Source organism: Meriones unguiculatus, chromosome 16 (genome assembly GCF_030254825.1).
Source record: "Meriones unguiculatus strain TT.TT164.6M chromosome 16, Bangor_MerUng_6.1, whole genome shotgun sequence".
In the NCBI taxonomy this organism is placed as follows: domain Eukaryota; kingdom Metazoa; phylum Chordata; class Mammalia; order Rodentia; family Muridae; genus Meriones; species Meriones unguiculatus.
The window spans coordinates 7,982,272-8,009,831 of record NC_083363.1 but is presented as its reverse complement, the minus strand read 5'-3'; the positions used below and the strand labels follow the sequence as shown (position 1 = coordinate 8,009,831).

General features: G+C 51.3%; 1 protein-coding gene across 3 annotated transcripts in view; it reads right to left on the bottom strand.

The window, feature by feature from the left end:
* Positions 1 to 27,560, bottom strand: part of Agpat3 (1-acylglycerol-3-phosphate O-acyltransferase 3) — an 83,864-nt gene that overhangs the window by 46,271 nt on the left and 10,033 nt on the right. For all 3 annotated transcript variants that reach the window (XM_021649684.2, XM_060369238.1, XM_060369239.1), the window contains exon 2: positions 15,247 to 15,298. The gene's annotated coding sequence lies outside the window, so the exon portion shown is untranslated. The remainder of the gene's footprint in view (positions 1 to 15,246; positions 15,299 to 27,560) is intronic.

Below are 27,560 nucleotides of genomic sequence, written 5' to 3'. Positions count from 1 at the left end.
GGTTTCCTTGTGGAGTTCCTGGTCCCCCAATCCCTGGCCTTCTATCCCCCTCTTCCTCCATAAGACTCTCTGCACTGTGCCCAAAGTTTGGCTGTGAGTCTCTGCATCTGCTTCAATCCCCTGCTAGGTAGACTCTTTCAGAGGACACGTATGGTAGGTTCCTGTCCTGTTCCCTCTCTTCCACCACTTCTGGTATCTATCCTGTTTTTCTTTGGAATGAGATTTCTTAGGTTTCAAAATAAAAAGTTCCAAAGGCAAGATGTGTGAGAGATTTTTACATTCTCACATACATTTCCTCCTAGGCTCTAAGAGGATGAGGGTCCCACATCTCAGCATGCCTCAGTGCAAATCTAGACCCCACCTAGTGTCACTCCATGCTAGACAGACCAACAGTTTACATGGTAGCAGCCAGCAGGGCCAGAAGGGCACTGCCTGTCATGCCTGGCCATCTGTATCATAGCAGGGGACAGAAGAGCCTCCCACAAGTACTCAGGGAACAGCAAGGACAGTCTGAGAATTCACACAAGACAGTTAGTTCATGAGCAAGCAAGTCTCCTGCAGCTTAGAGTGATGACATTCTGTGCTCAGGAGTCAATGCAGACAAAGCTAATCATTCTATGAAGTAAGATCATTGTTATAATCGTTAAATCAGAGAATGAGACGGGAAGCCCTGGGGCCTTTATGGTGCCTGCTCTGTGGTACTCACCCTGGGGTCTCAACAGCTCTGCAGCTGTGGAACCTGCCCAAGAAGGGAGGGGAGGAGCTCCGATGGCTTCCAGCTGCAGCCCTGTCCTTATCACCAGGTGTACCCTGCACCTGCCCCCACAGCTGTGACCTTGGGCAGCACTCTGAGGAGTTCTTTGACCCTTCTTAGTTCAAACATCCTGTGGCTCAGAACTCCAAAATCCTGCTTGGAAAGAAGCCCAGTTGAAATCTAGTATTTCTGGTGCGTGTGTGTGAGACTGTGTATCTGTGTCTATGTTTGTGTGTTTTCACATCTGTCTGGGTATGTGTTGTGTGTTGGGTGTGTGTATGTGTTAAGCAAGAAGTGTGCAATGGGCATATAAACAAGTCCCATTAAAAGGCTGCTTAGGTACCCTTACAGCCCACAGAGGAAGACAATGCAGCCAGTCCTGATGAGACCTGATAGACTAGGGTCAGGAGGAAGAGGAGGAGGACCTCCCCTATCAGTGGACTTGGGGAGGGGCATAGGAGGAGACGAGAGATAGAGAGTGGGATTGGGAAGGGTCGAGGGAGGGGCTACAGCTGGAATACAAAGTGAATAAACTGTAATTCATAAATTTTTAAAAAGGCTGCTGAGGACCAGCAAGATGGCTTAGCAGGGTAAAGGTATTTGCCATATGGGCCTGGGGACCTGAGTTCTGTTTTTGGAATCCACATGGTAGAAACCAACTGACTCCCAAAAGGAGGACTCTGACCCATTCATGTGCATGCTCTCACACACATACATACATCATACATACAATATTAAAAGTATAAAGGTTGGAGATGGACAGATGGCTGAGCGATTGAGAGCACTGTCTGCTCTTACAGAGGACGTGGGTTCAATTCCCAGCACCCACATGGCAGCTCACAACTGTCTGTGATGCCAATCCCAGAGGATCTGACACCCTTACACACACCAATACACATAAAAAATGTGTATTTAATTAAAATGTGTATTTAATTAAAAAAAAAAAAGCCAGAGAGCTGGGAGGAGGTGCAAGGCAGTACAGTCACCCTTTTGGGGGATGCCACTCCCACTAGGAAAGCCACAGTGTACAGCAGGGTCCCAGAGGAACCACAGCCATAATCTCTACCCCTGCCTGAGAGCTCCTCCCTTCAGGAATGGAGCCTCACTACGGAGCTTGGAGTTGATGAGGGAAGAATCGAGACGCTACAGTGGAATTCAAGTGCTCCGAAAATAAACATGCAGCCCTCTGGAAAACAATGACATGGAGCTTTACAGATTCTAGTTTGGTGGATAAGAACTGAGAATGGACAGACAGCACCACTACAGGAGGGAGTGGACTGGGCAGGAAGGGTGACCTTGGCGAAGGCCACCCCCTCTGTCAGCACCCGCTCTTGTCCAGTTACACCAACAGTCTTAATGCGCTTGGTGCCTCCCTGAAGGTGCCGGGTCACCTACTTCCACAAAGTCACCTACTAAAAATACAGGGCTTACTGGAAGGGGGGAGGGTGGCGGGCAAGGTGGCACTGTCCCAGCACTACACTGGCCAGAGGCCACTGTTCACACAGCCGCTCACCCAGGGGGTGGGTGGAAGGGCGAACAGATGGTTTGGGTTCTTCAGATTCAGGGACAGTTGTTCTGTAGAGGAAAAGTTTGAGGCTGCCCCGTTCTGGTGAAGAGAGACACAGAGAATGAGGGCACCACCTCCCTGTGCCCCCAACCAGTCTGTTCTCAGAGGAGCTGCAGAACAGACTGGCTCTGGGTGTGGGTCCCTGGCTCTGGGTCCCTTGAGGATTGTCACATTCATTTACAGAGTATGCAGCAGCCACAGCCCCCCAAGCCGGAGGCCACTAGCAGCCCTCGTTTTTCTGGGTAGGCAGTGGAGACAGAGCCTGCACCTTCTGTTCCTTGCAAACCTTCTCATCTACTCTCCTGCAAGCAGTCCCCAGGCCGAGCCATAGAACGGGAGTTCCATCAGCCTGCCTGGTGGCTGTCAGCCCTGCTGTCCCCACTTGGCAGAGGGAGGAAGGCTTCCCATCCCCTCTCCATCACAGCTACTGCCTGGCCCAGAACCAAGTTTCTAGCCATAGGGGTTCTGATGACCCCTGCTGGGCATCTAGAAAAGCCATTTGGCCATTCCGCCTGTTGCCTGTGTCCCTGCTCTGTCCACAGCTAGCCTGGCCCAGCCCTGGGATCTGCTGGCCTCCCAACAGCCCCACAGCCATGTCCCTGCTCACACCACGTGTTTGGTAGGACACAAACTACCTATCTCCCCACAAGGGCCCAGAGATGAACTGTATCCCAAGGAGATCAAAGGCAGGTAGGTAAAGGGTCCAGAGAGCCACGTGTCAATCAGGGCAGTCCCAGGCCTGTCCCCAGTCCTAGAAGTTGCGTGCATCATCAGTCAGTGTTAAGCACTGTCGCAAGCCACAGGCTCTGGCGGCTCTTCCACTTTCCCAGGACAGCAGACAACAGGAGCCACACTTGGGACTCCCTACCATCTGCTTAAAACCAAGTCTTTAAAGCCCCATGCAGACTGTTGCAACAGGTGAGCGGAGTCACCACCCCCTCCCAGGACCCATGTGGGTGCTTTCCCAAGCCAGCCACTTATCTTTGGGTGTTTGCTAATCTAGGGCAGGGCTGCAACATTTCCCCCCAGTTGGGTGCCCTGCATTTTCTGATGATGGTAAAGGGATCACAGTTCAGGGTACACACTGGTTTTTCAGGCCCTGTGGGTTCCTGCCCACCCTCACTGTAACCCTCAGCCTACAGCAAGTGAGCAGACCAAGGACACAGGGGTAGGGGAGCTGGCCTGCAGAACACATCCTCAGCCTCCTGCCTGAGCACCCCATAGGTCAGCCTGCCCTGTGAGGTGGCATTATGCTAGTGTAGGGCTTTAGCCAAGAAGCCGTGTGTTGCTGGACACATGAACCATATTCTTCCCGTGTTAGGAACAAATACTGAGGCTTCTAACCTCTGCCGGCCTGACATTGCACTCACCTCACCCCTCGTTCAAAACCAGGAGGGAAACCGGTGTCTTAGGCAGCCCGCAACCTCTCACTTCTACCCCGTGGCCTCCCGCCTCAGCGGAGTTCACATCATCACCCTGCTCTCCAGCACCTGGGCCTGCACCCTCCAGGGCTACATGGACTTCACCTGGACAGAGGCTGACTCCAGTGGCCGTTCCTAGTCACCTGAACCAGCGCTGACCCTAACAGTGACCCGACACGTCTAGGTTGGGCCTATCCTCTGTGGAAGTCCTCAGCTGCTTCCTCGGCCTCCTCCATCAGAGGCCTTCCATCAGCAGAACACAGGTAGCCTGGAGCTCATGTCCTTTGGTCTCCTCTGCTCCTAGGTAACTGTCCCAGATGCCACGGCCATTTGCTAGTTTTTCCCCTAGCCTGGTTCCGCTTGCTGACAGCACTCAGGCTTGCCAGCCCTGGCTCTGAGCAGTGTGTCCTTGTCTGTTGCTGAACAGTGAGTGGACCAACACCCCAAAACATCACGTTGGTTGTGCTCTGGCCCATGGGTATATTTACTGTTCTGGCATACCTTCTGTTGCTTTGTGGTGGCTCTTCTTTCACCTTTCCTGCCTTAGATCTGTCTACATACTGTATATACTCCTAAGCTAGCCTGCCAAGCCAAGTGGAAATACCAGCCTGATTTACAGAGCGAGTTCCAGGATGGCCAGGGATATGTAGAGAGCCTGTCTCAAACACACACACACACTTGCAAACCAAACTCATGGTGCTGGATTGCAGCTCAGTACTGCAAAAGCCCAGGGCCCACCCCAGCCCAGCGTGAGAGGGGGAGGCTGTCTATCTTACAGAGGTCAGGGTAGAAGGGGCAGTGGGGATACCCCATCCACCTCTGTGCTGGCCACTGGATGTATACTCTAGAGTCTGTCGAGATAGCTGTGTAGCTTTAAGAACCCAGGGACATTTTTTCTTGTTCTCTTATGCCATGGCCTCACTGGCTCCTCCCAGCACCCTGTGCTCTCAGGAGCAGGGTGCAGCTCTGCCTTCTGAACCCAAGCCAGGCCTCGCTACTCCTGCTCCTCGGGGGGGGGGGGGGCAGGGCATGCTGTGCACACCCATTCTCACCATTACTTCTGGCACGACAATCATCACTACCAGGTACCTGATTGTGAAATGGTCAGATCATGGATGACTGGGTAAGACTACTTGTGGATTCCTCTCCCTCCTCTCCCACCTCTCCCTTCTCTCCCTCCTCTCCCTCTCCCTCCTCTCCCTCCTCCTCCTCTCCCTCTTCCTCCTCTCACTCCTCTCCCTCTTCCTCCTCTCCTCTCCCTCTCCCTCTTCTCCCTCTCATTCCATTCCCATTGGTTTGGCTTCCACAGTTCAAAACAGCAACGCAACATCCCAGGTGTAAATACTGTACGTTTTAAAATTATTTTTATTATAGCATGCTGCATGTTTCTTAGTAATTGTGTTAGCTACTGTTTGTCTATTTGTGCACATAATGTTTAAATTCAAGTGTATCATGGGAATGCTAGCACCATGTCTATAGGGTTTGGCACTTGTGACTCAGGTATCCATCGGGATGGATCCCTGAGGATAAGCGGAGCTGAACCTTTGCAGAATCTTTTTAACCTTCCCCTCACACCAGTCTGTAGCCTGCTGGTTGGCTGGCTGGCTGGCTGTGTCCCTGTGAGTAGAGCTAGCACCTAATTAGACATGGGATCTGCACTCACGCTCCACTCCTAAGACAAGCCTGCACTTGAGAGTGCTATGGTCAGGTGTAAAATGATTTACCTGTAGTTTTGACACTTCTTAGTACCCAGGGTTCCCTCCCACCTCCCAGCCTGACAATGCAAGGACAGACAGAATGCAAGGGCTTCCCCATTCCATGAAGCAGAAGCTCGTATCCTTGGAACTACCCCTACCCCAGCACAGCTCAGAGTTCTTGCTCTCCTAAAGATGTGGGTAATTTTGCAGCGTAAAAACATATCTTCAGCCAGGTGTAGTGGTGCATGCCTTTAATCCCAGCATTCAGAGAGGCAATGGCAGGCAGATCGCTGTGAGTTTGAGGCTAGGTTGGTCTTCAAAGTGAATTCAGGACAGCCAAGGCCACACAGAGAAACCCTGTGAAAGGAAGGAAGGATGGAAGGAAGGAAGGAAGGAAGGAAGGAAGGAAGGAAGGAAGGAGAAAAGAAAAGGAAAGAAACCCTACTGAAGGACCTTTGGGTCCAAGTTATTACAACACATGGGCCCTGTGCAGGCACCTGAGAAGAAACTGGATGCCGGGCCCAAGATCACAGCCCTGACCAGGCACGGTGAGTGGACACCCCTCTCTCAACCCCACTCCAGCTGATGGTGGTCCAAGAGAAACACTAGCTCATCAAAAGACGGCAAGTGGCACCCCCGTGAGTGTGCTTCTGCAAGCAGGAGACTGGTTACCCAAAGACTGGTTACCCAAGAAGTCATTTCACAACCGTGGGGACAGAGCCGAGAGAGAGAAAGCCATGCAAGCAGGCACTGGTCCTCCAGGGTGAATGATATCAGCAGCACACAGCACCTCTCCAAACCGCAGCAGCAACACCGTGAGCCTAAACTCAACGCTCTCCAGTGAGCAGGGTAAGAACGAGAGAGGAGGGCACTAACCTAAAGGCGTCTTTCACCTGTCCGATGCCCTCAACGTGCCACCTCAGCTTTGTGAGCTTTAGAAAGATGCCAGCAACTGCCGGGCAGCTTCCCACCCTGTGCCGTCAGGGCCAGTCACACCTAGGGCCTTGGTGTAGAGCAGCCTCACTGCCTTCCAAGGGCACAGAGGCCACGCAAGGCTGGAAGCCACCACGTTGACAGCCGGGCATCTGTCTGCACAGAAGAGATAAGGCGCTCAGGGAAGTCTTGATGCCATGGCGGTAGCTGCAGCAGCAGCAGCAGCAGCAACAACAGCAGCAGCAGGCATCCCAAAGGTTGCACCTTGAAAGAGGTCAGCAGGCCAGTAGAGACAAGTGTCACTCACCCAGGTTGTCAAGGGACCTGCTTTGGAACTTGGGCAAGGAAGAACCACGGGAAGAAACCAGTTTCTTCCTGTGAGCACTCATCTAGTGCCAGGGCGTGGGGTGTGGGGACTCTGGTGAGAGGCACTCATCAAAGGGCAGACCTAGAGCTGGCAGGGTCTGAGAGATTGCCCCGTGACTCATGACGCCCCTTCAGTATGTCCACCAACCTCAACAAGGTGGGGCTGGAGCACAGTCACCCTTACCTACACAGGCAGACAGGTCCCCAGGAGAGCTGTTGGGGGCTCCAGAGGTGTCAGGAGGCAGACCAAGCTGGCTTTTATCCCCTCTGCTAGGAGGAGTAGGACCCAGGCCCTGACACCTGATCACACATGACCAGTCTTTGAAGCAGAAGCAGAGAAGGGGTGTGGCCTGGAGAAGGGTCCAGCCAGACTCCTGCCCACATGTACCAAGAGCCTACATGTGCCCTGCTCCAGTACCAAAAATGGGCCCCACATAAAAGGTCCTTATCTAGGTACCCAGAATGAAGCCTGGGTCTGGCCAGGCCCGCCACTCAATCAGAAGCACTGTAGCAGCTACAGAAGCCTAAACATGGGGCTCACATGGAAGGCAGAGGAATGTCAGGAACAGAAAATGCCTTTCTCCACAACCCAGTGAAGGAGAGGGCTCCTCACAAGTCTTCCCACTCCCAAGCCCATTTTCCTTGCTTCCTGACCCTTTGCTGTCTCTAGGAAAGTCATGGCTCAGCAGCACTTAACAGCCTGGCCTCTGGGACAGAGCAGGCGCTAAGTGGGGCTTTCAGGTGAACAAGTCAGCAGGAAAAGGCCAAGTGTGCCTGGACCACACATGAACCAGCAGTGGGGGCAGCGATCCTGAGGCTTGGAGACCATAAGGAAAGACAGAAATAGAAGCAAGCAGGCCTAGGACTGAGCCCCTCCAGCCCAGAGAACAGCTGCCCCTCTCACTCCTCCCTACCACAGGGAGCACTCTTAGAAGGGGATCCTGCTGCTCCTCAAGACACAGACACTGGGCGGTGAGACGAGAAACAGTGCTATTTGGTCTTAGTCTTCACGGTTTAGAAGTTCCTAAGCAGCTCTTCCTGATATGCTAACGAGGGCTTAAGTAAGCCATCCACTATAGCTGGGCATGATGGTGGCCAGAGAGGCCATGTGAGACCATGTGATCAGAGGACTGATAAGACACAATGAACCTGAGAGAAGAAAAAGTGGGGATCAGCCTTGAACCCATTGGCACAGGGGACAACTTCCTGAACTGAACACCAACAGCACAGCTCTAAGATCAACAATTAATAAATGGGATCTTATGAATCTGAAAAGCTTCTGCAAGGCAAAGGACACTGTCCATGGAACAAAATAGCAGCCTACAGAATAGGAAAATATGTTCACCAACTCCATGTCTGACAGAGGACTTACATACATAATATATAAAGAACTTAAGAAACTAAACATAAACCAAGCAACCCAATAAAAGGGGGGGAGGGTAGAGAATTCTCAGCAGAGGAATCTCAAATGGCTGAGAAACACTTAAAGAAGTGTTTAGCCATCTGGGAAATGCAAATCAAAAAGACTTCGAGATTCCATCTTGCACCTGTCAGAATGGCTAAGATCAATAACACATGACAGCTCATGCTGGTGAGGACGTAGAGCAAGAGGAACACTCCTCCATTGCTGGTGGGAGTGCAAACTTGCACAGTCATGGTGAACATCAATATGGCGGTTTCTCAGGAAATTGGAAATCAATCTACCTCAAGACTCAACTATACCACTCTTGGGCATCTACCCAAAGGATGCTCCATCCTACCACACGGACACTTGCTCAACTATGTTCATAGCAGCTTTATTCATAATAGTCAGAAACTGGAAACGACTTTAGATGTCCCTCAACTGAAGAATGGATACAGAAAATATAATATATTCACACAATGGAGTATCACTCAGCTGTTAAAAAAATCATGAAATTTGAAATTTGCAGGCAAATGGATGGAACCAGGAAAAAAAAAAAAAGAGTGAGGTACCTCACTCAGAAAGACAAGCATGGTTTGTACTCACTTATAAATGAATATTAGCTGTTAAGTAAAGAATGGTCATGCTATAATCCACAGACCCAAAGAGGCTAAGTAACACGGAGGGCTCTGGGGGCTGGGGGGGAGGTACATGGATCTCCCTGGGAAGGAGAACTAGAACAGCTCTTGCAGGTGGACTGGGGCAAGGGATGGAAACAGGTTGGGGGTGGAGGGAGAGATGACTAGAATTGGGGGGCATTGTGGGGGACTATGTATCCACACATTTACCCATCAACCTAGTACAAAGGAAACTCCTTGGAATCTACGAGGTGGCCCAGCAAGGACTCCTAGGATGTGGAGCCTGAACCATTCACCTTCTGTAGCCAGGCAAGGTTTCCAGTGGTGGGACTGGGACACCAACCTAGCCACAAAACCTTCAACCTCCGTTCTGTCCTGCCTGTAAGATGTGTTGGGGCAATGGTGGCCCAGAGCTCCTGGGAGTGACTAACCAATGATGACTGATCTAATTCGAGGCCCACGCCACAAGAGGGAGCCCATGCCTGACCACTGCCTGGAAGACAAGGGACATTCCAGAGACCTAGGGTAGAACCAAACACTACTGCAAAAAAAGAAAAAGAAAAGGAAGAAAGGAAGGAAGGAAGGAAGGAAAGAAGGAAGGAAGGAAGGAAGGAAGGAAGGAAGGAAGGAAGGAAGGAAAGATTCTTCTGATTCCTAATGATCTTCTGGACTGAGTAGATCCATGCCTAATCCAGTCATCACCAGAGAAACTGCCTCCAGTAGCTGATGGGAGAGGATGCAAAGACCCGCCAATCAAACATTAAGAGAAGGGAGAGCCCAGGTTGGAAGTCTCCATCAGGTCCCTCTCCTGGGAGCTCAGGAAAACCCTTACCAGTTGTCCAGAGGGGAAGGGAATTGTGGGAGCTGGAGGGGTCGAGGAACTTGGCCAGAAGAACCAGCAGCACTCTGAGGTGACAGCTCATCATGTTTAGTTATGGGGAAATCTAATGGATTTGTGGCAGGTCTTCCCTGTGAACACTGGACAGCCAGCCTAACAAAGTTCAAACCTACCTCCCTGATTAAACAGTAATGTGGCAGGCAGTTTGCACTGCCCCCATAGATGTAAGTCACCTGAGCTGACACTTCCCTGCCATCCGTCAGGGGCAGCTGGATTCCAGTCAGCAGGTCACTAACAGCAGATGCAGACGTGCCAGGAACGAGAAAGGCCCTTAGGAAAGATCGGCCTCAGGCGGGAGCAGATAAGACTGCCTACTGATTAGCCCCAGACTTAAGCAACAAACTGAAACACCATCAAAGCTGCTTTGTCCAGGACATGGGAAGGTGAGCTGCAGAAAATCAATCAAAGTGACTGTTGACAATCGAAGATGAAGGGAGAGAAATAACAGGAGAGTTTTATGAGATGTTAAGAAAGGCAGATCTGAAGTCTAACCGTGCATGTGGGGAAGGCCACCTGTCACAGAGGTTTACCCACAGCCACTGGGCTAAGGAGGGACAGGAGGGGACAACTGGTAAGGCTGACTGCGCTCACCTCCAGTCTCAGCACGTAGGAGGCTGAGGCAGGGGGATCACTAGAGTTCACCTTAAACAGAGATCAGGGGAGGAAAATGTAAAGAGGAGTATTTCAGGGTCAGTGGGTGGCAGAGCTGCTTCAGGAGATCCAAGACGTTCTTAAAGCCAAAAGTAGGAGAGGAATTGGGAGAGGGAGGCAGGAGGGCGAGACTGGGTAGAGAGGGGGGAGGGGCTGGTATCAGGCTACACAGTGATTAAAAGAAAAGAAGAGAAACAATGCTTCCCATGAGGCCTGTGTAGAGCGCCCTGCTCTCTGTGCACACAACCTGTCTCCTCTGGGGTTCTACCAAGCCCCTCCTGGGGTCTACACAGCAACCAGCACTCTCCATAAGGGAAAATGATCTTCCCCCAGGAGTGGGGAAACGCAGTGTGGCCTCACTTCATTTCACCATCCTTGTATTCCTGTGCAAGCTCACCTCCTGATTTCCAGCCTACCCTGAGTGATCAGGGGAAAAGCAAGGCTCATGCCAATAAGGATGACCAGGACACGTGGCAGATGTCACCCCCCATAGCTTTGCCCAGAGCCCCCGCTCCATCCAAAGCTGGTCTAGCCTAGGGAGGCGTGCTAGCGCTGTAGACCTAGGCTCAGATGTAGCCTCATTTTACTACACAACTGGGCAGAACCTAGCAGATGGTAGCCATGAGGCAAGACCCAGGGACACTGGTGGGAGTAACCACGAGGCCAAACACAGCAGACGGAGGGCAGGGCGCATCTGGCCTGGCCTTCAGAGGGCTGCAGGAGGAGGTGTTGCTGATGAAAACTGTCCACACGGGTCAGAAGGTGTATACCTGCAGTCCTTTACCTGTGTCCTACACACGGAGGCACAGTGCAGAGACTCAGGACGGAGTCCATGGCCAGACCACTGTCCCACAGCAGCCACTGGTTGCCTGAGAAACTTAGAACAGCACCAGCTGGAGGGACAGATGCCCAGAGCCAGCTCTACACAACACGGAAGGCAAAGTCCACTTCCACGGAGGCAGCCTACTCGGGCAGCCTGCAGGGCTGTGAGGGCCAAGCCTGCCAAGTTATATGGACAGGTGGCCTCTGGTCCCAGCTGGCCCTCATGGGAAGATGAGCAGGCCAGCTCTGCAAGGTCTCTAAACCATAGGCATGGCTCGAGAGCCCATTCCAGTTAAGTGCCCAAGGCTATCAGAGAGGCACAAGTACTCCCACGAGCACAGGTGTGAGTGAAGTGTGCCCAAATAAACATCACACACTTAAAGATTATCAGTGAACTAAGGGCTTTTGAGACATAGGATTCTGTCCAGGAACTTGATCTATAGACCAGGCTGACCTCAGAGATCTACCTGCCTCTGCCTCCCAAGTGCTGGGATCAAAGGCCTGTGTCAGCTCCACTGCGGCCACCACTGCCACTGCTGCCACCACCACCCCAGCAAGAAGGTTGGTTTTTTTGTTTTGTTTTGTTTTGTTGTTGTTGTTGTTGTTGTTGTTTTTAAGGGATGCTGGTCTGCACAAACTGAAAGTTAGAATCCTGGGGCAGTAGCTGCTGCACAGAACCACAGTTAGTAACTGTTTGGTTGGCTTTTTAATTTTTTGTTTGCTTGTCTGAAACAAGGTACAACCCAGTCCAAGTCCAGGCCACTCTCAAGCCTGACATGTAACGGAGGGAGAGCTTGATTCCTGGCTCTCCTGCCCGCGTATCCTGAGTGCTGTGGTTACAGGTGCAGGCATCATGCCTGGCTTATTCTGGGTTGAGGATCAAGCCCCGGGCTTTAACCATGCTTTGTAAGCGTCTGTCAAACACAGCCTGTTTTTATGTTCTTAGGAGGTTTTTATGAGTTCTGGAAGATTAATTAGAAACCACTCTGGGTTTGTGGATCCTCCCAGAAGACTGAAATTCTAGATGGAGTAAGAAATATAACTTTATTTATTATATTTGGTCCTGGTTCAATTTTTCCAAGCATATGCTAGTTCTATAATTAAAATTTAAGTGTTGAGAACAAAGTTAACTCGCTTACACATCAGGCTCCTACCTTTTGTGTCTGCATGGCGACAGTTGACCTACCCACCCAGCACCGATAAGACTTATCTCCTTTCAAGGAAAGTGCTTCCCTTTGCAGGATGTCTGCCATTACTAGACAGCCTGGCAGGGCGATGTCTGCGCCCTTTGCTCTACCCTCACACAACCCCTCCGGAATACAAAGATATCCCAGCCAAACACAGCGAGAAGAGGGGGGAGGGGTATCTGTCAGCCTTCACCAATCTTCCCTTCTGGAGGGAACCCTCCAGTGTTCACCCAGCACGGCCTCACTTCCTGCAACCTCAGGCTTTTGTCTGCCACCTTTGTCACCAGGGCAACACACTTGGCCTGCAGCACTTAAATGACCCGAGTGAGGATTGTCCCCTATTGCACTGAGTGACACAATGAAGGGCCTCTCTGGAAGGGTCTGCTCCTCAGAAGATTTTTGCCCCCTTTCCAACCTGGCTGGAAACAACCTGAGCTTAGGCCTTGCTGGCTGCTATCCCTCTACCTGGTATAGACTCAGAGGGGCGCTGCTCAGGATAGGCTACACTTCCTGGAGCCCTCTGTGTCCCTGGGTGACCACACACACACACCAGCTCCTACCCCCACTCCTCCCAACTGCTGGCAGCAAATCCCTTTCAGCTAGTTACTTTGTGCTGCTAGGTAAGGTCTCCGTCACACCCTGGAGAGTTTCCCCGAGGCCCTGGATTTCACAGTACATCCTCCCTCCCCAAGGTGCTCCAAATGCTGGGTCTTCCACACCCCACATGGGGCTGTGTCCCTGGAGCATGCACCTTTTCAGATGCCTATTAGCTGTTTGCATGGCTGCGTTTATTACTTTATTTGCTTGTTTGTTTGGGGTGTTCCATAGCATGTATGTGGCGGTCGAAGGACAGTATGCAGTTGTTGATTCATTCCTTCCTTCCACCATGTGGTTTCCTGTGGTCACACTCAGTTGTCAGGCTTGTCAGGAACTGCTTTGATTCACTGAACCATCTCACCAGCCCTTGGACATCTTCCAAAAGATGTCAGTTGGGGGCTGGGGGAGACATCTCAGTGGTTTAGAGCACCGGCTTCGCTTCCAGGGGACCCAGGTTCAATTCCCAGCACCCACATGGCAGCTCACAACTGTCTGTAACTGTAGTCCCAGGAGCTCTGCCACTTTCACACAGACACACACAGCCAAAACACCAATGCACATAAATTAAAAATAAATAAATTATATTTTTTAAAAAAAGAGGTGCCAGTTGTAGGAAGCAAATGTGCTGCTATAAATTTCAAGATTAGTGATGGGTAGTGGGGACAGACTGAGACACAGGGCCATCCGCGAGCTGTTCCCATCCTGCCTCCTCTTACTGAGAGTCAAGGGTCAATGCATTGTAGACGAGGCGCTGATCCCCAGAGACCGTACTTAGATCAGCTTGGGGATCACACCCAGCTTTTCCGGGTCCAGCACTGTTCCCAACCTGAGGCATTTCTCCTAACTCATTTCCCAGCCCTCAGATGGGATAAAACCAGCGTCCTCATCCCCACGGTGAGGTCTCTCCAGTGCCTCTCACAGCTTACTTTTTACAGAGCCCTGCCAAGCATCTGTCCACCCCTGCTCCCAGACTAAGAAGGGTCATGGCTGCCGCACTGGCCCGTCCGGGCAGCCTGTGGCCCCACAGGGCCGTGGTGGTGCCTGGCTTTAGAATAGCTATGCCTTTGGTGAGGTCCACAACAATGTAGCTCTGCATAAGCAAAGTGCTCACTTTGCAAGTGTGTGTGTGTGTGTGTGTGTGTGTGCGTGAACCTGGAGTAGGGCTGCCCAAAGCGTCAGTCAGTCAGAGCTGCTGTGGCCACCTCTCTGACAAGCCATTCAATTTGGAGACAGAGGCAAGGTTAGATATTATTTTCAGGAAATCACAACTATAAACAGAAAAGGCATGAGACTAGAATTCGGTTGCATCAATCCTAATTATATTTTGGTTGGGGAGGGAAGGCGTAAGCCAGGGTCTCACTCTGAAGCCCACACAGGCCAAGAACACGATGCCCCTGCCACAGCCTCCCAAGTCCTGGGATAACAGGTATGTATTACCACCAAGGCCCAGCTCCTACTTGGTCAAATGTGTTTGTTGTTGTCGTGAAGAAAATAATGGGTTTCAGCACACTCTTGGCTACAATTTTGGCCCAGAAAGTTAAACTACCTGCCCATTGCCTGCCAAGAACGGGGACACTGACCTAAACCATGAACCTGCAGTCCAAACCAAGGGATCCGCTGCACAGATAGCACCTACTCTAGATATCATCTGGGTCGTAGAGGAAAGGCAGGAAGCCACCAAGGATGAGCCTCTGACTCAAGCTCTCTCATTTAAAGGCCCTGGGTATGACAAAGAGCTCCAAAGGAAGAGGGCACAGGAGCAGTGAGAAATGTCCCACCCCGGTCACACCAAAGGGCTGGGCTCTGTCCTCAGGCCTGGTGACCCAAAACCCACTGCCCGACTAACCCAGCTAATGAGTCCAGTTTTCCACCAACAACAGCCTTGTGGCCTCCAGTAGGAGATGCACCTGCCCTATGTCTGTCAGGAAGCAGCTCTGACCCCAGGGCCACATGCTCTCAGGTCCTGGCTAGGTGACTGTCAGCTGGTCGCCAGGGGACCAGTGTGCTTCTGGGGCCATTCTGCTAAGGGGATGTCATGTAAGAGCCACCTCCACCCAGCATCCTAGCCCACCGGCCCTTCAAAGCTTTAAGAAAATCAGAAGGCATATTAAGGCCTGGCCCTTGCCCAGGACTCAGGCGGTCCCAGGAGCCCTAACTAAACTGGGTAGGCACTCTGGGGTCAAAGACCAGCGATCTCCCATTAACCGGAGCTGGCCATGTCACCCAGGGAACCTACACCCAGGCTGTGCCCAGAACACACACATAGACATACTGGCACAAACTCATGAAACCCACCATGCTCTTTTCACTTACCAAGGCACAGGGTAGCAGGGCCAGGGGATGGCTGTCCTCACGGGTGTCCGACCTGCAGGGCGTAGAAGATGAGGACATGGTCATAAGTGTGGCACACAGGAGTTGGGAGATGCAATGCTCCTCGAAGCAGGAAAACTGACAGCCAGTTCCAGGGCATCCCCTAGAGTGGGGGAGGTTGAGCCACTCATCCCATTGCATAGCAGGAGACTAGCAGACAACAGAGACAGCTCTCTCTCTCCCATGCTGTGCTGTCACTCTTGCAACCTCATTCACTTTTAAGGCCAAAGACCATTCTGCTGGGTGAGTGCTACAGAGCGAATGTCTGTGTCCCCACCCCACCATCACAGTGCAGACAGCAATGCCCTTGGCAGTGGTTGGGTCTCGAGTGTTGGTGTCCTCATGAGAAGAGAACAAGCCTCAAACTCGCGGTCGTCCTGCCTCAGCCTCCCTTGTGCTGGGATTAAAGGTGTGTGCCACCCTGACTGGCCATCTTCCAGTATTTTAAGCTGCCTCTACATTGTCTGTGGTCCATATACTCCTGAGGAAAGTCCATTCCACTCCCAGCTCTGCCCCTCTGTAGTGATGGGAGCCCCTCCCCACATCCCTAGCCCAGCCCCAGGTTGCTGAAGAGCTTTAGCAGCTCACATGGGAAGCGGCACTGTGGATTTCCTTGCTTCTTTAGAGTAGGGTTTGGTGAGGCCCTTAGATTTCAATTTTCACCAAATTTAGAAAAATTCAAGGCCTTACTTTTTCCCACCAAATTAGACCTTTTTGTAGAAATCAATTTCACATTCTTTTCCACTTGATGTAGTAGCATTGGCGTTTTGTTCTTTGTCTTTTTCACTTTTACAAAGTATCATGTCTTTGAAAACACTGTTGTCTTCTGCACTGTTTAACTGACCATGGATCTCAGCAAGTAAATTTTTTACCTCTAACACATGTGTGGGTGTATGCATGCACACACACTCCAGAGGACAACCTTAATTATCATCATTAGAAATGCTACCCACCAGGACCAGAGAGATAGCCAAGTGGTTAAGAGCACTGGTTGCTCTTCCAGGAGACACTAGTTCAATTCCAAGCATCCACATGGCTGCTGACAATCATACGTTAACTCCAGTTCTGAGGGATCCAACACCCTCTTCTAGCCCCTTGAGGCACATGGTATACAAATATACATTCAGGCAGAACATTCACACACACACACACACACACACACACACACAAGCAAAACAATTGAGGGTAGTGAGCCTTTAATATATTCACCACTTGGGAGGCAGAGGCAGAGGCAGAAGGATCTCTATAAGTTCCAGACCAGTCTGGTCTACAGAGCAAGTTCCAGGCCAGCCAAGGCTACATAGTAACACCCTTTCTCAGAAAAGAAAGGAAGGAAGGAAGGAAGGAAGGAAGGAAGGAAGGAAGGAAGGGAAAGGAAGGAAGGAAGGGAAAGGAAGGAAGGAAGGAAGGAAGGAAGAAAAGAAGGAAGAAAGAAAGAAAAGAAGGAAGGAAGAAAGAAAGAAAAGAAGGAAGGAAGAAAGAAAGAAAGAAGGAAAGAAAGAGGAAGAAAGAAGGAAAGAAAGAAAGAGAAAAAAGAGGGAAAGGAAAAGAGAGATATTACCGTGTTGGGAGTTGGCCTGATGCTTATATTGTGATGCTAATTACTGGCCCTCAAGATCTGGTGACTGCCTGGATACACCTATCCTTGTTGTGTCAACCGGCCTAAGACATTATTCCTGATTGGTTGATTAAAAGGCCTAAAACCTGGGCAGGGCAGAATGAGGTGGGCATGGCTAAGGTTCCCAGGCTTTGGGTTTAAGAAAATCACTGGAAACAGAAGTACGGGAAGAGAAAAGGCTGGAGAGAAAGCCGGAAGACACCAAGACGGGTTAGCATGGAGAAGGAACCACAGGGGCTGGGAGGAGAAACCCCAAGGATGGTGTGGATGGAGAAAACACCAAGATAATAAAAATATAAGCAAGTATCTTATGAATAGAAGGAGCCCAGATAGGAATGGTTAAGGTGGATGGCATTGGATGGAGGCTGGGAGATGGATGGTGAGGTTATTGAGACAGTATACATGGAATTAATTATCTGCCCAGCCCAAGGTGTTTCAAGGCAATTATAAAATCTAACAGGTGTCTGCGTTTTATTTAATTGTGACAGCAGGTTAAATAATACTGCCACATAATTATAGGGCAAATGATAAATAATATATAGCCTGACACCCACTTTTTTATGGCCAACATTACCAGATAATCTCTCACTGTCATGTGTGCCCATGCACAGAGACCCAGGAGGAATCAATGAGTGACTCATTAAAGAGCATGGCTAAGCTGGGTCTCCCCAGGAAAGCCAGAGTGCCTGACATAAATCAATAAATCAAAGGGTGACAGCCCGATTGGTTAAGTCGGTAACATCTGTTTACAGGCATGGCTTAGAAAACCCAAATGAGTCCTGACTCATGCCACACGAGCACTGAGGTTAGCAAGGCCACCGTGCAAGGATGACACGCCGACATCTGGTGTCCCATCCTGAAAATTATCACTACCGTCACCACCGCCGTCACCCTCATGAGTTAAAACCTTTTAAGACACACGAGGAAGAGAAGAAAACTTCCTCACCTTGATAAAGAATCTATACACAAAACAAGCCAATCCAGTACGACAGTGCAAACACAGGCACTCAGGAAGCTACGGCAGGAGGACTGAAATAACCTACAAACAGATCTATAAGTCAGCAAGGTGCTGGATGAACAGCAGGCAACGGACATGCTTATGTCTCTGCAGTTCACCAAGCTCAATCGGTTGGCCACTACCATTGCAGTAACAGGAGAGCAGGTTCAACAAGGCACCCTACAGAAAGCTCCCGGGAGCTGTGTGTGTGTGTGTGTATGTGTGTGTGTGTGTGTGTGTGTGTGTGTGTGTGTGTGCATACACGTGCCATCCACCTGCTTTGACATAGGATCTCTCGCTGGCCTGGTGCTCACTGATTAAGTTAGATGGGCTGGCTGGTGAGCCAGGGACTCCTGTCTCTGCTTCCCCCATGCCTGCCAGTTCTGGGGTCACAAGCATGCACCTCCGCACCCGTTTTTCTAAGTGGGTGCTGGAGACAGTCGGGTCCTCATGCTTGTAAGGCTGAGTCACCCGGGCAGCCTCCTCCATTTAGTCTTCTGAGACATAGTCTCAGGTAGCCCAGGCTGGCCTCAAACTTGCTACATAGCCGAGACTTCATCGTCTTCCTGGTTCAGCCTTCCAAATCCTGGAATTACCGGTTTGAGCCAACATACCTGGATCTCCAGCTTTCTTCCCTGAAAACTCTGTAGAGAGCCGAAGCTACAGTAACACAAACATCTGGGTATGAGTATCCAGTCTAAATTTAGCATTTTGTCAAATGTCTCTGTGAGCGCACACAGGTGTGTTCTCCCCTGAGCCCTGGAAGGGCTCCCTCGGGGCCCTTCGCTACTTGGCACCCATGCAGCCAGCACGGCTTTCCTGGAAGCGCATTGTTCAGGACTGCAGCACGGTGAGCACATGAAGGCTGAAACAGCCTGCCCCTCATACCATTGAACAGCCAGGCTACGCCCAACCTTCTCCAAATGTCGCACAAACACTTCCAGGCCTGACTTTTGAGCATCTCTAGCGAGGCTCGATCCTGACAACCTGGCTGTTTTGCCAGGCTCCTTCTGTCTGGAGCCGAGACTGGCAGCTGTACAGGGAAGACAAGAACCTCCGGTTCCCAGATCGCACCGTCTGCTGCAAGTCCTCCCGAGCCACAGCAGGAAGGAGCAAACAAGGCGGCTGTGCCAGCAAAACTCACCCTCAGCATTTTCAGGGAAAGGAAAGCTAACACACAACTGTTACCCCTGACTGGTGATGGAGGGCAAGGAGAGCTGAGAAGGAACAAATTAAAAATTATCCAGATATCCCCCACTCAAGGACACACCACAGCTCTCCATGCCCCTGCAACCAGCACAAGACCTCCCAACCTGGGAAAACAGGCTGAGCCAGGAAAAGGTCTGCAAGCAGGAATTCAAGTAAGCTAGGCCTCGGCAGGCCGGGAGCTAGTGGCCACAGCTTGCTGCAATGAGAAGGATGTGCTCAGGTTTAGTGTCCTGATATATTTACAGAGTTGGCCACCAGAAGCCTCCTCAATGACCAGCATTACCCAACCCCTCCCCACCAGATCTCTCCAGGGCATGGGAAATGGGGGGAGGTGTTGCACTGGGGGAGCCAGGCCAGAGGAGCCAAGGGAAAGTACCAGGAGCCAGGGATGGACATGTGACTTGGCCCCAGCTCTGTGGTTGCTTAGAGCTGCCAAACACAGCTGAGTGGAAAACAGGGACCAGCCCATGCCTGCTGGCACGGATCCTGCCGTGGGGTCTAGTTACAAAGAGTGCCTGCTTTTCATCGGGACAGGTGCTAGGACCCCATACCCAGGGCTCAGCCACAGGAAGCCTAGTGCGGGGTCCCAGGGCTGTGGAAGAAGGCAAATGAGCCTGGAGCTCTGGCTGAGACGGCTTACTGCTTGCCTCAGAGGGACTAGACTATGTCTGTCCTTGAGAGGTCAGAGTACACCTCAAAGGTGGGCGTCACAGCTGGGAGAAAACAAGAAACAGCACTGACGTCACAGGCACACAGTCCAGGCTCATTTCCTGCTTTTTCACGTGTCTGTGCTACAAAGCTCATGTAAAGAAGGAGCGTCCCAGCTCAAGGCCAAGCATGGAAAGAGGTGACTCGGCACCTTCCCAGCTGCAGGCAGACACGGCCCAGAGAAAGCGGGCAGGGTGACAGCCTTTATTCTGCTCTGAGCACCAGGAGCCCAGGCATTACCTGAGGACTTTGCCAGTCAGCCACCCTAGGGTCCCAAGAACAGAGCTGGCAGGCAGCTGCCTTCTGTAGTCCATCAGGGTGTGCACACCACCAAAGGTAACCTAGGGATCGTGTTCAGCTGCTGGCTCCCACTTTGTCAGGGATGTGCACAGAGGGGCCTCTGCTGTGGAAATGAAGGGACACACTGCTGCCTCCTGAATGGGCCTCACCAGACACCAAGTCTTAGCGCTTAGAACCCCATTCCCACATGGGTAGAGATGTCAAACGCATGGCCTCCAGGAACTGGTTCTCCAGAAATGCCTACTGCCCTACACCCAGCAGGCAGGAAGGTGAATTCCACCTTGACTACCTAGCCAGAGATGGCAATTACCCTCTCTTCTGCCTTTTTCCTGGCAGCTTGAACTGGAGGGGATCGTTCTGTCCCCTGCATGGATGTGCCCAAGCATGCCCACATGGAGGTGAGTTCCAGTTTTAAATCCTAGGCACAGCCTGTCAAATCCACTTCCACACACATAAGTGACAGCACAAAAGAACTTATTGTAACAACAGTCACCTAGCCTGTTGACACCATGCTAGTGGCTAGAGCCAGCAAGCCACGCAGCTGTACATTCTGCTCTTTGGTGGATATAACTGGTGGAACACAGAACAACCAGCAGAACCTCTGCTAATAAACTTGTCTCGTGCGAATGTGATTATATGCTCTCAGGTTTGCTTCGCAAGGCAACAGGTGTGTATGTGACCCGTCTCCACACATCCACTGAACTGGGAAATTCTCCTCTTGGGACATTAGACCCTCATGCTGAGAAGGCCTGGATGCTGAGCTTAGCCCTGGACAGGTGCCTAAGGTCCTGCCTCACATGACTCCCAGGGGTGCAGGAGCCCTCCCACACCAACCTGAGTCGGCAAGTGAGGAGAGGAGACGGACAAGGACAGACACAGAGAGCCTCAGCTGAGCGCTTGAGCAGATAGCCACAGCCTTCCGACCACCGCTGCTGCCCCCACAGGCACCATGGTGCTACCCTCAGACTCGCTGAGCCACGTGTGACACAGCAACAGGGAAGAAGGACTGGTGTGCTGGAACAAACACCCAAAGAGGCAAAGTGCAGTGCTACGGCAGCAGAGCTCATGCCCGCACGCCAAGTTCCTGCAGTGGGGGAGTGCCCAGCATGGGCATCACATGCCCTGCCTCCACGAGGACAGAAACAAGAGGACCACCATTCTCCTTCTGCCCGTGGAGGGAGCAGAAAGGAATGAGGCCGGAGGAAGAAGGTTCTGGGACGCCCTGGAACCCATGGCCAGTCTTGGACAGCTACAGACTCAGTCCTGAGTGGCTGCTGCTGTCCCTCCTCAATGTGCCAGTCATTGGCCAAGATCACCGCCTCCTAAGGTTGCCATGCTGGGTGGTCAAGCACGGTTGCACACAGTGTATAGTACACGCACATGGTGTTCTGTGTGTATATCTTCATGCCACTTTCATACACGGGATGGCCCACGCCCTGAGGCTCCAGTCAGAAGGGAGGTAGTGCACGTTACCCGTGACCCAGCTTCAAGTCTGGGTTCATGCCAGCATGGCTCCGAGAGGTCAGGGGTGAACAGCCACCCAGTCAACCAGTCACCCGCCACCCATCAGACAGGGCACGGCACACACGACGCCACTGAGGTATTTCAGAGTGAGGTGTCGCGGGGTGTGCTGGCTTTCAGAACTAGAGAACGAATGGAAAGGAGAAACCCCAGTGGCCCCCATGGCGGCGCTGCTCCTCTACACACCAGTGTGATGAATGGAAGCTGGAGGGGTCTGCGTGGTCTGGGCAGAAAGTCTTCACCTACAGTGTGTTGAACCCAAGCAGGAGCGTCCATTACACTAGCAGTGAGAGTGGGGGCAACTTCTGTGCCACCCTGCCCCCGACCTTGCTGGTCACACCACAAGGTGCAATGAGGCCCTCACCAGCTCAGTTTGACTGAACATCGGGGAGAGGGTGGCAGAGACGGCGCACAGCTGTGATGGCATACTTCGTGTGTGCACACATCCTAACACAGACGGAGATAAAGGCGGCCCAGAGGAGAGACAGTCCAGAGGGAGACAGGGACACGTGTGAGACAAAGGGAGACAGCAGGACCCAGCAAAGCCTGAAGGGAAAGTGGGGGGGCAAGGCACAGAGGAAAAGGAGGCGACGTCTCAGGAGCTGCCATGGGGAATCTGGCCACTGCACTGTGACTTTCAACTCACACAGTGGACCTAGTGAGGCCTGCCTGGAGCAAGACAGGCAAGGGGCTGCAGGGGACAGGGTGTCGAGTCAGTAAGGCTCACGGAGCAGAGGAAGATGGAAAGGCAGTCCAGGACCCTGGTGAGACAAAGAGGATGGCAAGAACAGGGTCATGGGTTCTGAAGAATGGGTAGGAATGGCCTCCAAAATCAGTCCTCGGTCAGGGCCAGAAAGCACAGCACGTTAGGCACCCAAGCGTTTTCCCTCACTTAAACTCTGCTTCCCACACGCTGAGAGGAAACAACCTTTGTGTTCATGTGGAGGTCAGAGGTCACCTCTGTGACCTCAGGTGTTGTCCTTCAGGAACAATTCATGCGTGCATATGTGTGTGTGTGTACCTGAGCAGGTGTTTGGGCACCATGTGCATGGAGGAGCCCACAAGGTCAAAAGAGGTGTCAGACCCCCTGGAACTGGAGCTACAGATGGTTGAGCTGCCATGTAGGTGCTGGGAAATGACCCCTGACCTTCTGCAGGGGCAGCAAGCGTCCTTAAGCACTGAGCATCTCTACCCCCACCCCAGCCTTTTTTGAGACAGGTGTCCCACTTGCCCAGAGCTTGTCAAGCAGGCAGGCCAGCTGGACAGTGATCCCGGGGATCCACCAACACTGCCTCCCCAGGGCTAGGGTTACAGGCAGGTGCCATTATGCCTGTTTTCCTGTTTTTTTGTTTTTTGTTTTTGTTTTTGTTTTTGCCTGGGTTCTAGGATCATCAGTTGAGCAATCCACCAGCTCCATGATCCCACCCACTCACCTTTTTAGAACTATTTGAATCACTGTTTGTTTGTGTCCCTTAAAGAGCCATGTCCACAGGACTGGATAGTGCTGAGTGGACCCTGAACCCATGTCAAGCAACTCATAACCACCTGTAACTCCAGTTCTAGGCTATCCAACACCTTCTGGCCTCCTCCAGCACATACACAAATGGCACAGACATAGACATACACACACACACACTTGGTCTGTTTAATGCTAACTGCCAAAGTGGCACACACCTGTAATCCCAACTCTTAGATGCTTGAAGCAGAAGGAAAATCACAACCTCAAGACCAGCCTGGGCTAACCCTTGTCTAAAATAAAATAAAAACAATCGTATTTAACTATCACTGGTATGGGCTCATTGCAGTCTGTGTTCTTCAGCTGCCAAAAACTCAGTTGAAAAAAAAAAAAAAAAAACAACTGAAATTGTAGCCTTGCTTGCTGAGTCTATGGCAGACATTGAGTCTATAGAAATCAAGGTTTAAGGACAATCAGAGGCACTTTGCAGCCATGTCCCCTGCTAGCTAGGAGCCCTTGATAATGACAAGCTGAAAAGGGAATGCCTTCTGAACCTAAACTCCCCAGGATGCGTGTTTTGTCTTCCACGGGCTGACACGAGGCTGGAATTCCCCCAAGACAGCTGACTCATTTGGCACACCTAAGTGCGCTGCTCCCTCAGCGGCTCGCCGCTGTTTCATTCCTCCGGCTTAGAGAGATTCACCCACCACCAATAGTAGTTTCTCCGCTCTCGGTTCCTCCTTACTAAATCCACGTCCACTTCCCCTTTCGAGGTCCACAACAGCTGTGGCTCAGCTCCACCCCTGCTTCAGGATCTCAGGGAGATTCGTACCCACAAATCGTGCAGGGGACTGAAGACACACTCATTCCAAATGTGTGCACAGTAGCCTGGACAGATCAACAGAAAAGTAATTCTGAGTTCAGACCCCCAGGCCTACATAAAAAGCTGGGTGAAGGTGCATGTCTATAATCCCAGAGATGGGGGATGAGAGGTGGAGACAGGCAGGTACCTCAAAGGCCAGCTAGCCTGGCTTGTGACCTGGGAGTCACAGAAAAATAAGCGATCTTAGGATGAGCCAGGTGTGGTGGTGCACGCCTTTAATCCCAGCTCTCGGGAGGCAGAGGCAGGCAGATCTCTGAGTGTGAGGTCATCTACCCTCAAACTACATAGTGGTTTTCAGGATAACCAGGGATACTAAAGAGACCCTGTCTAAAAAGAAGAAACAATTTCAAGGGGGTGGGGGGAGAAAGTAATCTTAGAATGCTTGGGGTTGAATAAGGAAAATCCTATGTCCCAAAATATATCAGACAGTGCAGAGCAAGATAATGACAGTAGAGCCAAGTGGAGAAGAAAGCCAGAGCATCAAGAGATTCTCAGACAACACTGAAAGTTAAGCTTGGGGACTCAGTCAATAAAGTGCTTGTCATCAAAGCATGGAGACCTGAGTTTGGTCCCCCAGAAGCCACATAAAAAATTAATCTCAGCTCTGTGAAGGTGGGGACGGGAGAATCCTGTCTTGGGGTCTTGGTGTGCTTCAGGCTCAGTGAGAGACCCTGCCTCAAAAAAGGGGTGGATGGCTCCTGAGGACTAACATTCAGGTTGATAGATTTCTCTCTGTCTCTGTCTGTCTGTCTGTCTGTCTGTCTCTGTCTCCCTATCTCTCTCAGAACTAAGCTTCACCTTCAACCTAGTAAGAGGACACGTGGAAAAACCTGAGTGTAGGAGAAAAAAAAGGATGTAATATAGACTGAGTGACTGAAAAACAGGCATGATGGTGATGGCCTATCAGTCTCCTTGGTGAACAAGTGTGCCCCTGGGAGACAGGCACCAGGTTAAAGAGGGGACTACCAGCCCAGAGGAAGCACAGGATTCTTTTGTTTTGTTTTATTTTTGAGATGGTTTTTCTGTAGTCCTGGCTGTCCTGGAACTCACTCTGTAGACCAGGCTGGCCTTGAACTCAGAGATCCACCTGCCTCTGCCTCCCGAGTGCTGGGACTCGAGGCCTGTCACCACACCTAGCTAAAGCACAGGATTATAAAGTAAGGAGACAGAATGGCTCTGTTGTGAGAAACTGGTGATGGGAGAAACAGGGTGGTGACACTGCCAGATACCTCCACGGGGATACACTTTGCTCCTGCATCCTCTCCTTCTCTCCAGAGCACTGGGCCCAATGCTCTTCTCCCTACATGCAGAACCTAGCTTTTCTCATGGGGAGAGGATGAAAGTCCCTCAGCCTGGGTTCCTGTAAGTACTAGAACGTTACAACCCTAAGACCACATCATGGTGACTTCTGTCTTCTTAACTACTGGCTCCCTCACTCTCCTTTCCTTCCCGTGCCCGTCTTCTCTCCCCCTCCCATCATGCACTAGCGTAAATGAGAAAGGTACTCTGTTATCACAAATGGGGAAAGGTCCTGAATCCTGGTGGCAGCCACACAAGGAATCTGGAGCCAACTCCATCCTAAAGAGACCTTCACAGAAGTCGGCAGCCACCTGGCGCCACACAGCTCACAGTGAGGAGAAAGGAGTCTGAGTGACCCCAAATGACACCCCCAGCTCCTGGCCCACAGGAAAGGTGAGATGCTGTGGAGCCAAATGTCTGGGGTGATTGGCTCCACAGGAGAAGATAATGGAGGCTCAGGAAAACGATGGCTTTTCCAACAGGGAGAGGGACTCTGGACAGAATGGTTCTCACTGCAGATATGGAGCTAGAACGTTAAAACACATCTTCCAAAAATAAAAATAAAAAGGCTCAGAGGATGGCTTAGCTGGGAAAGTGTTTGCCTTGCAAATATAAGAGCCTGAATTTGATCCCCAGCGCCCATGTAAGAAGCCAGGCCTAGGGACTGATGCTGTAACCTCAGCACTAGGAGACAAAGACGGGAGGAGCCCTAAGCCTTGATAGACAGCCAGCCTAGGAAATTAGGGAGATCCCAGGACCAGCGGCAGACCCTGACACCTGACACCAACCGCTGGCTTCCACACGCATGCACACCCCTGTGTTCACACACGTGAACATGTACACTCAACACACAATTTAAAAACTACATCTGGACTAAGTGCTTCCTTAAGAAGCATGTCCCTCCATCTTAGTTACTTTTTATTACTGTAATTAAAACGCCACAAATTAGAGATAGAAGGGCTTATCTGGGGCTTATCGTTCCAGAGGAATAAGAATCCAGCCCCATCGCGGCAGGGAACATGGCAGCAGGCAGCAAGGCACTGGAGAAGCAGCCGAGAGCTCACATCCCGATCCACAAACAGGAGGCAAAGAGAGCACTGGGGATGTCACAAGGCTTTTGAAACCTAAAGTCCACCCCTACTGACACACCCTCTCCAATAAGGCTGCACCTCCTAATCCTTCCCAAATGCCACCAACTGGAAGTTTTCAAATGCTGGAGACTTGGGGGGGGGGATGTCTTCTTCAAATCATCACTCTTTTATGCATAGAAGGAGCCGTCACCTGCTACAGGCCTGTAATTAGTACAACTCAGATCCTGAAGCACAAGGAAGATGCAGGGAACAGGGGGGAAGCCAGACTCGATGCCAAACAGACACAAAGAGTTCCAAACACATTTTAACAAATCTACGAGAGACAGCTTACCACATCATAAAGATCCAGCCTTGTGACCCACAAGTGAGGCCAGATGATCCTGGGAAAGCAAGAAATCCAGCACACAGTTCACCCGGAAACCAGGGAGAAGGGGGTCCCATGCCCAGTTCAACACATACACTGCCAAAACAGTAGGACAGTGTCAGAAACAAGAGGAAAAGAAAAAAAAATCGAGATAGGGTCTTGCTATGTACCCCAAGCTGGTCCAGAACTCACCATCCTCCTGCTTAACCTCCCATCGTGAGTACCACAAGCCTGCTTGACACGAGAACACTCTCCCTTCCATGAAGCAAGATTTGTTTTTCTCACAGCATGAGATAAGTATGCACAAAGTCTAAGCCCCTCCCCCCCAAATCCGGCTCCTTCTGTGAACTTATCATTTATTTCCATGTAGGGATTTTGAAAACATGTTCTTCCCTCCCATCCCACCCAAACCCTCCCTCATCCTGATTGTCCAGGAGCTGGAGACTCCTCCATGGCACATAGCCAATCTGCTCTTCAGACAATGGTGGCCCCTGTGACGGAACTGCAGAGCCACCATGTGACCCCCAACACCAGGGCCTCCTGGGGTGAAAGTGGCCAGCCTAGGGATATGAAAACTGTTCTAAGAAGGTGGCTTCCAGCACACCTGACTTCAGTCATGCACCTTTACCTGCTGTGTTTGAAATGCCGTGGTTTCCACACCCTCCGTACCTGGAGAAGCTTCTATGACTTGAACTAGATCGCCTAACACAGCCCCACCCCAGCATTTTCCCAGCACCAGGGATTTGAATGTGGAAAGCAGGCACTGAGCTATATCCCAGCCAAACTGTCACGGTGACACCTGTCTACACAG